The 13,004-nt window shown below is 30.0% G+C and overlaps 1 protein-coding gene across 1 annotated transcript in view; it reads left to right on the forward strand.

Annotated features, from left to right (window-relative positions):
- sNPF-R (short neuropeptide F receptor) overlaps positions 1 to 9,650 on the forward strand; it is a 96,058-nt gene extending 86,408 nt beyond the window's left edge. Inside the window, exon 2 of the mRNA XM_085960125.1 lies at positions 9,467 to 9,650. The gene's annotated coding sequence lies outside the window, so the exon portion shown is untranslated. The remainder of the gene's footprint in view (positions 1 to 9,466) is intronic.
- Positions 9,651 to 13,004: the final 3,354 nt, after the last annotated feature.

The raw sequence follows: 13,004 nt of genomic DNA on the forward strand, positions 1-13,004 counted from the left end.
TTAAAATTTGTCGCAATTAAGTATGACTCCTTTAGCATAGTGGTCTATATGCGTGGGCGCGATACCCGAGAGATGCAGGTCTTACTTTTTCAAAAAAAGATTTTTCTATTGGTTATAATATATTTTCTCAGAAGTGTTTTCAAAATTATGTATGTTTTGTATACCCGTTTAACATCTTTTCAGTATTGTTTTTATTTTCAAAGATCACTAAAAGATGTATTGAAAATTCAAAGTTACAGTTAAGTAATCCTTGGCCGCACATATAATATTATGTACCTATATCAATTATTAACATCCACGTATGCATAGACTGCGAAGTTACATTTTCTTGGTCCTTGTGTATGGTGTAGTTAACTGAAGCTTTTGTATTTTAAGTCGATAATATATATACTCGAATGATTACATTATTACGGTACTCTCTATTTAAAACTCTGTGTGAAGGTGACTTTACGTATTTCTAGTAATATCAGAGGATAATATTCTGTTCTTTGTAAAATTTTCAATTCCACTTTTTTAATATCCTGCTTGTTACGTAAAAAAAATACGACGTAAAACTTATTACAGAATAGTCTATACCCTACAAAATACAAAACTATATTATCCAGTTTCTGTAGAAATGTTTAAAATATTAAATATTTCAAAAACTTATGCATTAGCATATTGCTATTTTTTTTCAACAGATTAAATATTTTCAGTAAACTTCTCTAGCCAAAACCAATCTCGCAATTGATTTCAGTTTTAATGTATCCTTTGACAAATTTTTAATTCCAAGATTTTAATCATTTTCTTTTACATTTTTACGCATTTGCGCCAACCTTTGAATTTACGGATAATTATATTTTTTATAATGTATTCTAAATTATTAAAGTAAATACAGTATAGTAAAAATCAAATGCTTACGTATATTAAAATCTCATCGCAATAGATGACTTATAAAATACTTATTTATTTATTTGCATACATACATAAGACCAAATAAAATAAATACATCCCTACTTATTATATAATATTCAAGAAGTACAGATATAAATATAATATATACTGACATAAATGATATACCTACATACAGGTAATAGCATATTAACATGATTAATAATACATTTTTAAACATACAAAAACAAAAAAAAAATGCTGTATGCAAACATTGGTGTTGTCTATATTTTTATACAGAGCCAACTTATGGACCCTGAAGGCAAGGGGGCGGAAGGCAATTGATTGAATTGATATGGGCAGAACACAGGTGAACCAGTCAATCATCCAGATACTGCAGATAAAGGGACGGTTCTCGGCAATATGTCTGAGACGCATTCTGTAGTTTTTTGGACATATTGTCTGGACAACCTAGAGAGACTGGTGGTTTTGGATGGCCTCCATAAAAGGCGAAGCAGACGTAGAGCATCTGAGCGTTGTAGCGACCAAATTAAGGAGCTGATTGGGGGCACTATTCGTTCTGCCCTGAGAGAAGCTGAAGGTTGAGAAGGATTGAAATTCTTGGTCGCTCAAAGGATAGCAAAATTCAAAGTTGGTAACGATCCTCAGCCATGAGGTTACGACCAAGAAAAAACATACAATATATAATATATATGTATATATAAATCCGAGGATACGATATGTGTGTTGGAGAGTCGAACAGTGTTTGTAACTTTCATTTCAAAAGCTTGACACGAAGACATAGCTAAAAGTGAAAAACGATCATGATAATAATAGACATACAGATAATAATAATTGTTAGGAGTATACAATAATTTGCGAATTACAAAAATTATACCTAAAAATCATAGAGATTCAAGATTTAAGAGAAAAAAATAAAAGTATGAGTATAAAATAAAAGTATGTAGGGATTGCAATACCGAATGAAAATGTCAATACCTGTTTTTCGGTATTTCTTATTGAATACTGGTACTCCTTAACATTAAAAAAACAGAAGTAGGTGTTTATCAATGAATATAGATATTAAAATCTTTTTTAAAATATTATTTTATAGAAAAAAACCGACATACTTACATTTATTATGTTGACATTTAAAAATATGTATCGATTATTGTAGAACTAGTGATTTTTTACAAATAATTTGAATATATTGATAATTTTAACTAAAGCCCTCAAAAGTTCATCAAGTGCAAATAAGTCCGGCTGCAGGAAAAGCGTCTTAAATTCAACGCTTGTACAATCATCAATAATTATAGAATAATTGAACATTTTTGTCAAGGATGTTTTCTATTTCGAATTAATATTATGAGAATTTATCCCGACAATTACTTATATAAATATATTTGATGAAATTTGTTTCATCATTTTTCACCTCTGTTGGATTCACTCAATATATTTGCATTTTAGCAGCACATAACTTTTAATTCATTTTCGAAAAACGTAAACGAGTGTGCTTTCTTAATACCGAAAATATGGTATTGATAAATACTAGAATACCGGTTTTCAAATACCAGTATTGCAATCTCTATACTCAGCAGATAATATTTAGGTGGAAAATAAACATTCGGGGAGTTATCCAAAGGGAACTAATTAAAGCTTTTGAAGTAGATAATTATGCCCATATAAGAAATTTCGTAAGCACACGTTCTTAAACTAAAATACAGGAATTAATAAAATGGATGTGATGCATACCTACGTAACATGGACGAAATAAAAAAATCCAAAAATACGAGTAGCGTAAAGTGGCATAAAAAGGTGCAATTTGGGTATACCGCGGAAAGACCACAAAATAAACCAATGGCTGATGAGGCGAGAAGGTAACTGCCAGAGAATCGTCGTCATACAATGTAGTCAACTCATAAAGTTTGGTGGATTTACGTGGAAGTAAAGAATTAGGAACTGAGACGAGTCCAATGATATAAGGGAGGCATTCATCTAACAGTGGATATATCCCAACTGATTATGTTGATGATTATGAATTATATAAAATACACATACATAATTAGGTACAGTATGCGTAGAACATTTTACATCATAAATAACGATTTTGATTGTCTTCAGTATGATAAAATCTTCACGCCTATGATGCTTCTACAAACGTCTATAAGTTTAAAATACTAGTTTAATAATATAAAATGTATATTTTTATTAAGGGACAGATAGTTTGTACAATAATCACGTAGTATGGCAAAATTAAAGCTTATTGTCGACATTAAAACACTAATAATAATATAAAGGTTTCAGTGAATTTTTTGTTTTTCACCTCTTACCAAAACCCTTATTTATTTATTACAAGTCTGGGTGAAACGTGCTTCCGGAAAATTGTACACCTTATCTTTTATCTAAACGCACCCTTTTAGTTAATAGGTTTTATTGTAAACTTTTGTATATTGAAAAAAAACTTAAGTTCATTCTTAGTAGAGATTTTTTTTTCGACATGCTAATTACATATTATTTTTCCATTTATGCCCATTTTGTCGGTTATATTCAACCGTTTTTAGACATTGTTCGCGACTGTGCCATCGTGCGACGGTTCATGTACGACCATAGACTAAAATAGATTGTACGAATAATTAAAACTGTATATGAATGTCAGAAAGTGCATGTTAATTAGTCGTATACTACTATCGTCAATGTGCATGACTGACTCATATCGTTATGCAGTGACGAGGGGTGAAGAGGTGGCTATTAAGATTCGGCATAAATAGTGCTCAGTAAACTTTGTCAGTGAAGTCATACTTATTTGTTTTCATTGAACTAAAAATGCAATTTTCAGATGGTGCTGGTTAGTTTTTAAAATTTCATTAAACCCTGCCTAAGCCAAATCATAATAGTTTAGATATGCTATGGGCGATCGAACAAAAAAAAATTGTAAACTTTTCAGTCATATTTATTTGTTTTCGTTGAATTAGGAATTCATAATAATATGATAGATCTGATGGTGTTTGTTAGTTTGTTAAAATTCAATAAACCTTGCCTGAACCAAACCGTAATCGATAAAAAATATTCATTAATTTATAAAATATTTTATAAACTATTATCTACTATGGCTTGGATTAGGCAGGGTTTAATTGAATTTTGAAAACTAACGAACACTATCCACACATTGTAGTCTTAGGTCAATAAAAACAATTACGTTTGACTACAAAGTTTTGTGTGCACTATTTATGTCGGATCTTAACAGCCTACCTCCATCCTTCGCCACCGATGCAAGTCCATACTCTGGTTCCAAATACAAATAAAAAAAACAATATATTTTTTTATCAGACTAGAGACCTACGATATTATTTGAATTTTAGGGCGTCATATTGATTTAGTAACCTACGTAAATAGCAAATATCTATTTTTAACGTCAGTTATACATTTACCATCGAAAACTGTTCATAATTTATAATATCACAGAAGAGTACTGTACAACTTCAACGGACGTGCTCTCTGTCTTGGCTTCGGTCCTCTTTCTCGATCTGCACGAACAGTTGTATAGTACATCCAGGATGCTTCTCAAAAGCGAGGAAGCGGATGTCGGCACCTCTCATCTTATGCCGCCTCCTCGCCTTTATAGTGAAAAAATATTCAAAGCGAACTATTTGTCTAATGCGGCGTTAATTACTTGGCAGACAAAATGGGATCCTCCACCAAAAGCAGACAAATACACATGTTTTTTTCTAACTATCAAATGGCAAATGGAGATAACCTCTTTATCAATTCTTGACTGAATATGATAGCTTCGCTGGCAGGCTCAATGAGCTTGGTTTTGTTAGCCATTCAACATGTACCATATCGCGGAGAAACACAGTATGCAGACCACATCGTCTGGGAATGTCCTAAAATGTTTATGAAAAGAAAAAAGCTGTTAGGTCCATCTGATCGGCACAATGGCCAATTTTATTAAATTTAGAGAATTTTCGGCGTCATAATGTCAACATGTCAACTCTATTCACTTAGATTGTTCGGCAATTTTGTATTAGGTTTTGTTACTTACTACAATTTTTAATTTTGTTTCTACGTGCTCCTCTCTCCCATGGGCACTCTTCATTTGAAGGCATGTTAATTTTTAATTAACTACTTATTTATTTTATTCAACGAATAATTCACAAGATTTAAGAATGTACAATTCTAATTATTGAACATACATAATTCTGAAAACACTCATGAGAAAATAAATAGCCAATAGAAAAATCTTTTTCGAAAAAAGTAAAACACCCGGCAGGAATCGAACCTACGTCTCTTGGGTTTCGCACCCTGTGCATTACCACTATGCTACGACTGCCATGCTTAATTGCGAGAAAAAATTTTAACTCCGGCTTTTAACTACAATATCCGAAGCGATTTGGTTGAACAGAGTTATTGCCCTCCCAATTCGCATCACCAATGGCAGGTTAGGTCTGCACCTTGGGAGAATAAACAATTCCTAAGATAGTTGTCAGGGACACACAAGTCAATACCACCAAGATGGCCAAATATTGATATCTTCTAGCATTTAAACTACATTATGTAAGCATACCTAAATGAAATCCAGTTGGATAAACCCACGGATAGTATCCATATAACCTCAAATAAATGCAGGCTTGATTCCTGCCGAGTGTCTTACTGTTTTCAAAAAAGAATTTTTCTATTGGCTATATTTCTCTCGAGTGTTTTCAGAATTATAAATGTGCATGCAAATTTAGTCAGAATACATTTGAGTGCATGGCGACCTCAGTTTTGGGTAACTGGTCCTGAAAATTTTCAGTCATGAAGAAATGATGCTTCACACCAAACGTGGTATGCCTGATTAAGACCGTGTGCTGTTTAGGGGCCATTAACTTCAATATGCATAATGCTTTAATATTCCGAAAGTCATACTTAAGTCGCAAAAAAGCGAATCAAGCGGAAGAGTCTCAGATAGAATATATAGAGACGGTTTATTTTTCGGCAAAATGAAGTTGTGTTTCTAGTGTATAACTCACAGTAGAATAAGGATTTATTATACTATGAAACGTTATACCATCGTGTTGCTTCTCAGTACGACTAACAAATTTAAACACAACATAGTTAACCATATTATATTCTGTTAAAATAACTAAAAATAATTACAACTAACTTTATATTTAAAACAAAAACAATGAATTTCAGCAACACGTGCTCGCACTTTTTAATTGCATGTAATCAGCTAAATATTTTTTTTCCGGCGACGTTTCCAATTTTTTTAAATTCAGCCGTAGAAATTCTATCGCATAGAGCGGAGATATAAGCGTGCCGAATGCTTACTCACTCGCACTTATGGTTCGTTTTTGCTCAGGCCATGGAAAAAGTATAAAGCATAATTATAAAATAAAAAGAGCTTTTTATAAACCACGTTTTTAAATTTTCTGTTGAATCATATAAACTTGACAATTCTATGTATTAATAATTTAGGACACATAAGGCAATTGTCAACAAATCATTTTTTTGCTATTTTGCAACAAACAAACGAATATAAAATACTGAAATGTCATTTTGATTTCCATAGTAACGCACGTATATATTCATAATTTAGTTGCTAGGACCACCCCCTTAGCAACCAATAATAGTGGATTGGATTACGGATTTCTTCCTAAATAACTTTTCATACAAAACAGAAGTAACTGAAAATGAATTCAATTCTACTTAAAGATGGCTAAAAGTATTAAAATAATGCATTAGCATCGTGTTCTAGTATATTCTAAAAGTTTCAAATCTCTAGCTAGTCGGGAAGTTAGTTAAAATCGATTGCGAGATTTGTACTGGATAAACAACCACCGGACAAACAAGAATACGAGCTAAGAAAAACATGGTAATAAATCAATCAAAATTTAAGCACTGTTCGTATTATAGTGTAATGGTGAATACAGTAGAAATTATTAGTATCGCTGAAATAAATCCTGATCCGTTTTTCATCTCAATTTACTTTATTGTTTTGGGAAGCGATGCGTGGTTTATTAAATTACACGCAGAAATGTTTATGGCTTTTATCTTATGCGGAAGGAAATCCAAATTTAAAAATTTTCGTGTTACCTTTCTTTTCTCTTTTGTGTACAATTAGGAAACATAAAGACATAAGTCTTGGTTAACACATTCTCACCAGGGATTGCAAAATTTTATTTCTCTCGGTTCTACGTTTTGATAAACTTATAAATGTGAATGTAGACTATTGTCTACTTGTAGAGACTATTGTCTAACATCATTGCAGGGCAGGTATATCTGGATTGTGAAATCTCAATTGAAATTCTTTTTATGTATATTGAATCTAATTCCGGTATGGTCAAAATATTGATAATATAAATTTAATTTTCATCTGGTGACATCAGTCAATATAAGTGGCGTAAACTCCATAATAAGAGATTAATTAAAACCTACCTTCTCAAGAAAAATATGTTTAAATTCCTTTTTAATGTATTTGGTGGCGCTTTTTGCAGTGGACTGTATAATTTTGATGGTTGATGTGGATTCCGGATGTAAGGGTAGGGGTGATTTAACAGAATGCTAGACACTAACCTTTATGATGATTTATGTTAGCTTCGTGTTCTGGTTGCGCTATCAATAGCGCGGTATTGTTTGTTGGGTTACCCGGTGCGCGGCACTTGACGGTACAGTGTTGATGGATGATAATATATGAGGTTGATGAATGATGATGATAGGTTATATGAATGATGAGAGCCGGTATCACGGCTTGCCAGGTATTCAAAAGTATCGCTTGGACAACGGTCACACTATATCAAGCTAACCTGTCAGTCGGTATAAATTGAATTAACCAATAAACTGTAGTTTAGCGTTAACAAGCTAACACGCACACGTTGTCTTGAGCTAATTGAATGTTATTCGCAATCACGGTCGTCTTATGATCCGTAATTGCTAGTCGTCTGATCTTGTGACAATAATAAATAAGGATGTGAGGTAGGTGAGGAAATAAGGAATGACGGCCACCATATTTGGCGCAACAATGATCATTTTTTTAATGAAATAACTGTTATAAAATGTAAATTTTCATATTTTTTGTTCAGAAAAATACTAAAGATAAAAAAAACCTTGTAACTGCAATTTTTTCCCTCTTATCTATAATTTATTTTCCTTCATAAATCACTCTTCAATCTGATCAATAGTATTAAAACCATCACTTAAAAAATATAAATTTCCATCATTTATCACAAGAATTTCTAAATAAAAAGTCCATAATAATATGCCTACATATTACTATATAGTATTACAAGACTTTTAATACAATTAATATTATAATTTAAATGTAGTAGTTATCTGTACCCTAAATCTAAATAATCAGATTCCGTCCCAGGCATAATTGCGTTTTGTTAGAATTTGAAGATATATTTCAGAACGGTGCTCAATATCGCGTTGGTATAAACACGAGAAATGATAATATTTAGATATAGGAGTGTTATCACTAAATATTTGGGGCAACCCGTCAACTATTTCCACAAATACTTCGCCACACTATCAAATACACTTACCTAGATCTGCGGTAGTTGATGGTGGGTATTACGAAAGGTACAGAGTATTAATATCTAAGATCTGTTAAATCCACTGAAGAGAGGTTATATAGTTATATTGAATGCAATTCTAAATAAATGACAGAGTAAACGTAAATATACAGAATCTAATTTAAGCTAAAATCAATAATCTATACCTGAAAATTGGAAAATAAATAATGATTTTCAGACACTGATAGGTACGATTGTTACGTACAATCATGGCCCCCACGAGGGGGGCTGACATTGCTCTATCCTAAAAACCCGGGCTCTTGGAAAGCCCGGCGTCACAGGTCAACCTGATAAGTGAGATAAACACACATAAAAAATTTGCCCTAATGTGAAAAAAAGTTTCAAGTGGATTTATTCAACAATACAAAAAAAAAACGTTAAAAAACACCCAATACACTTAATTTTACTTGAAACAACATTTTTAGACGACAACAACGATTTTGTAAAGCTTCTCACTGCCTTTAACTCTAGCGATGGGTAGGGGGGGGGCGCTTCAATATATGGGGGCCATGGGTACAATACACAGTCTAACATTGACGATTATGGTTACTTTTCACTGGATATGCAAAAAACCACGCTGCGCACATAAATGTGATAAACTATTTTCGATAGCCGCCTTATGTATAAAATAGATCCACTGAGTTTAAAAATAATCAAAGCATAAAATAATCTGACAATATAACTATTATTGTGATAGGTACCTATTATAATACATATTATTGTCATAGCGGTTTATTGCATAGGTAAATTTTTCACAAGGATATCTCTAAACCTGTCAGTACCACATATCTTCATATACTTAAAATCACCACTGTTATTATTAGTAGTAGGTTTCGTGGAAATGCTACAATGGTCAGGAGATGGTGTGTATAAAATATTTGGTGTATTTGATTAAGATTCCTAACAAATTTGCAGGCGTACTGAAAATAATTTAAAAGCGACGATATTTTAAGTTTACTAAAGGGGAGCACTTAGCCTAACAACGTCACTGTTCATTGTATTGAGATACACATTATAATATTTTTTTCTCTCTTTATTTTCAGATGTGCTGGTAGGTGACCAAAACTGGAGGCCTGGAAAAAAGTCAACTGAAATATTATAATAATCGTGTGATTTCTTTTTATAAAAATAAATAAATTATTATTTTCTATTACATTTGATCATAAATCAACAGTGTCATAAAACAAACTTAAATTTGCTACTTTGTTTTAAATTAATTATTTAAAAAAAAAAAATTAACGTAACGTCATGTAAACGTTTTAAAATGTCATAAGATTTATTAAATAAGGTATGATTTCAAAAGATGTCATAATTTTAGTATTCTATTGTAATTTTATGAATGTTATATGTAATTACTAGTACCTAGAAATATATAAAAATACTCACTGTCTCTATGTAATATTTTTAATTATATATTTAAAAATATATAGTACATTATGAATAATGGTTTACTTTCTAAAACTGTCATATTATAAAGAAGAACTGCTTATGTAAATAATATTAATATTATGTTAACAGAAAATATTTTTTGCTGTTTTAGTGATAATATAAATGTCGGCACAACACACTTTAAAGAATTGAAATATTTAAAAAAAAACGTTTGATTTAAAAACATTGTTTAATGCCAGACCAGTCTGTTAAAAGCTTTATCAATAGATGTCATTCATATTATTATTTGATAATTACAAAAAAATATATAATTACATAATAATGTCGAAATTTTTATTGGATAAATACCGGTTTAATGTATCGATCACCATTTTTTATAATTTATTTGATAACATAATATCAGGAATGCTATCTTAAAATATACTGGAATATATCTAATAAATTAAATGACTTTGTATGTTATTTATGATGAATTTTCAATATTGTTGTACGAGCATTTTATTAGTTTTGAGTAAATTGAAGACTGAATTCAATTAAACATACTATGAAACATTTAGGTTTGATAATAATCATGATAATAACTAGTGAAAATATATAAAAATTACACACATTTGTTATGATGATACACTGATTAAAAAAAAAGATATTCTACACTTACAAAAATTGAGGAACGAAATAACTTACTGTGTTTTTATCAGTGGCTGCGCTGAATTTTCTTTGTAAAGATGCTATTGGACGAAAGATGTAGGTAATGAATTGAATCTTAACAAAGAATAAATGTATAGTGTGTAATATTTTGAAGTGGTAATACTGCGACAGTGGCGAAGGTTGGGGTAGGCTGTTGATCCGACATAAAAAGTGCACACTAAATTTGTCAGTCAAACGTATTTATTTTCATTGAACTAAGACTACGTTGTGTAAACTGTAAAAAATAATGTTTGTTAGTTTTTAAAATTCCACTTATCCCTGACTAATCCAAGCCATAATAGTTAACCGATAAAAAATATTTGTTTATCTATAAAATATCTAAAATTATACAATTAAAACATACATAATTTTAGATTTTTTACAGATAGAAGAATATTTTTTATCGATTATAATTTGGTTTAGGCATGGCTTAATAAATATGAAACAACTTCCTATAATAATTAACTGCCTATATATAAATACTATGTATTTTTAATTCAAAGTAAACAAATAAGTATGACTGCAGAGTGTGCACTATTTTTATCGGATCGCCCATAGCATAAATAAACTATTATGGTTTGGTTTCTTCTTCTTCTTCTTCTTTCACCCTGTCACGTCCCAACATTGGGGCATAGGGTAAGCACAAGTTGGCGCCACTTCCCTCTGTCCATCGCCAACTCCTGGTTTGGTTTAGGCAGGGTTTAATACAATTTAAAATCTAGCTATCATCATCTGCATATCGGATCTTATCAGCCTACCTCCACCCCCTGCGATATTCTAAAAATATTAACACAATAATTACACTATTTTAGAATCGTAGGAAGAAATAAAATTACACATTACTACAATTATTACATATTATCATTATGTCGTACTTAACCGATTACTTCTGGGGATGCTATGCATTTACAGCATTTATAATTCACACGGCACAGGTATAAAATTCATTTCTTGATAAAAACATGAAAGATTATAATACATCACAATTTTTTAAAACATGTATATTTCATAATATCGATTGCAAAAATGGTGATTGATATGTTGAATATTAAAATTCATTCGAATTATGAGAGGTCAAAAATAGTAAATTATAATACAAACTGTGCATTTGTTTGTAAATATTTTCAACATACCTATAAGAACATTCTATTGACTGTGTAGTTTATATAATTGTATATGTTAAAAGATTATTTTAAAAATATTCTCTTACAGTATGAACGGACATACAAATATGAGCCCAGATTTAAACCGAGATTAATTTGATTGAATATAATATTATTTGCTTTTTTATATTTGTTTATTGTTAATATCGTAAAATAAAATAGACGTAACTCTCAGACAAAATAATAATAATTCAAATTGATTTTGGTTTAAATTTATATGTATTTCCGTGCATATTTCAAGACAATATTAATTTAATAATCAATATAATATTTGATGTCAATTTAAAAATATAGCTTTACGAACACTACGAGATACTACTTAGATTTTAAAAAATTGTTGTTATTGATGAATTTTTAGCTAACTACGAAAGTTTATGGAAATAATATGTGCGCATACGAGTATTATAATATTATAAATTTGTCACTTCTAAAGTTTCAAAAAAATTCGTAGAAATATTTCGTAAGAAAATATTTTAGATTTTGTTGAATCAAATTATTTGTAAGATAATACAATGAAATCTTGAAAATATATTTTAAACCGTTGATAAGTATGAAAATAATGAAATTTATTTAGGTAATTAATTATTACTTATCAATCAAATATTACATGAATTTGATTCATTTTCGTTATAAATTTAATAACCTAGGTACCCAAAATATTATTGATTGAAAATACTTGTTCGAATTTGTAATGGCTGCAAACATTTGTATATATTACAGATGGGAGACGAACATTGATACCGATTTTATACTAATATCAGTCATTTTTTTATTTTAATCTAAACACACCTGTCTTGATATATATCGTAAATTAATACCACGTGTTTTTAGAATTCGTACTAATTAAAAATTATAAATTACCAATGCTATTGCGTACAAATGTTTTCAGCCATTATTCGCACATTATATTATATAACCTTATTAAATATATATTAAAAAAAACAATTCACAATTTATGTTTAAAATGATAATATCGAATTTTAATATTAATATCAAAGAATCGCCTATTTTGTGAGTGAGTACTAAATTAAATTATATTCAGATGAAATTATTCAAGTAGTTGAAAAATGAAAACTTTTTGTTTTCGAAATTCAATGTTTATTTATATTATAATAAATACTGTATATAAGCTTCAAACTTACTTTGAAGTAAAACATAATCTATATATAAAAAATATATAATCGAAAAATATTTATAAATAGTATAAAATGATAATTAGTTAAATTTAAGGATTTAAGGTGTGATGGCCTATTTATAATAAAAATAAGTATGAATATTATATATTAATATTATTTATAGTTAAGAAATAATTAAATGAACCTGGCTTTATAATGGTAAAACA

This window comes from Rhyacophila brunnea, unplaced genomic scaffold (assembly GCF_057557595.1).
Source record: "Rhyacophila brunnea isolate RB1 unplaced genomic scaffold, BYU_Rbru_1.0 scaffold_9, whole genome shotgun sequence".
Taxonomy (NCBI): Eukaryota; Metazoa; Arthropoda; class Insecta; order Trichoptera; family Rhyacophilidae; genus Rhyacophila; species Rhyacophila brunnea.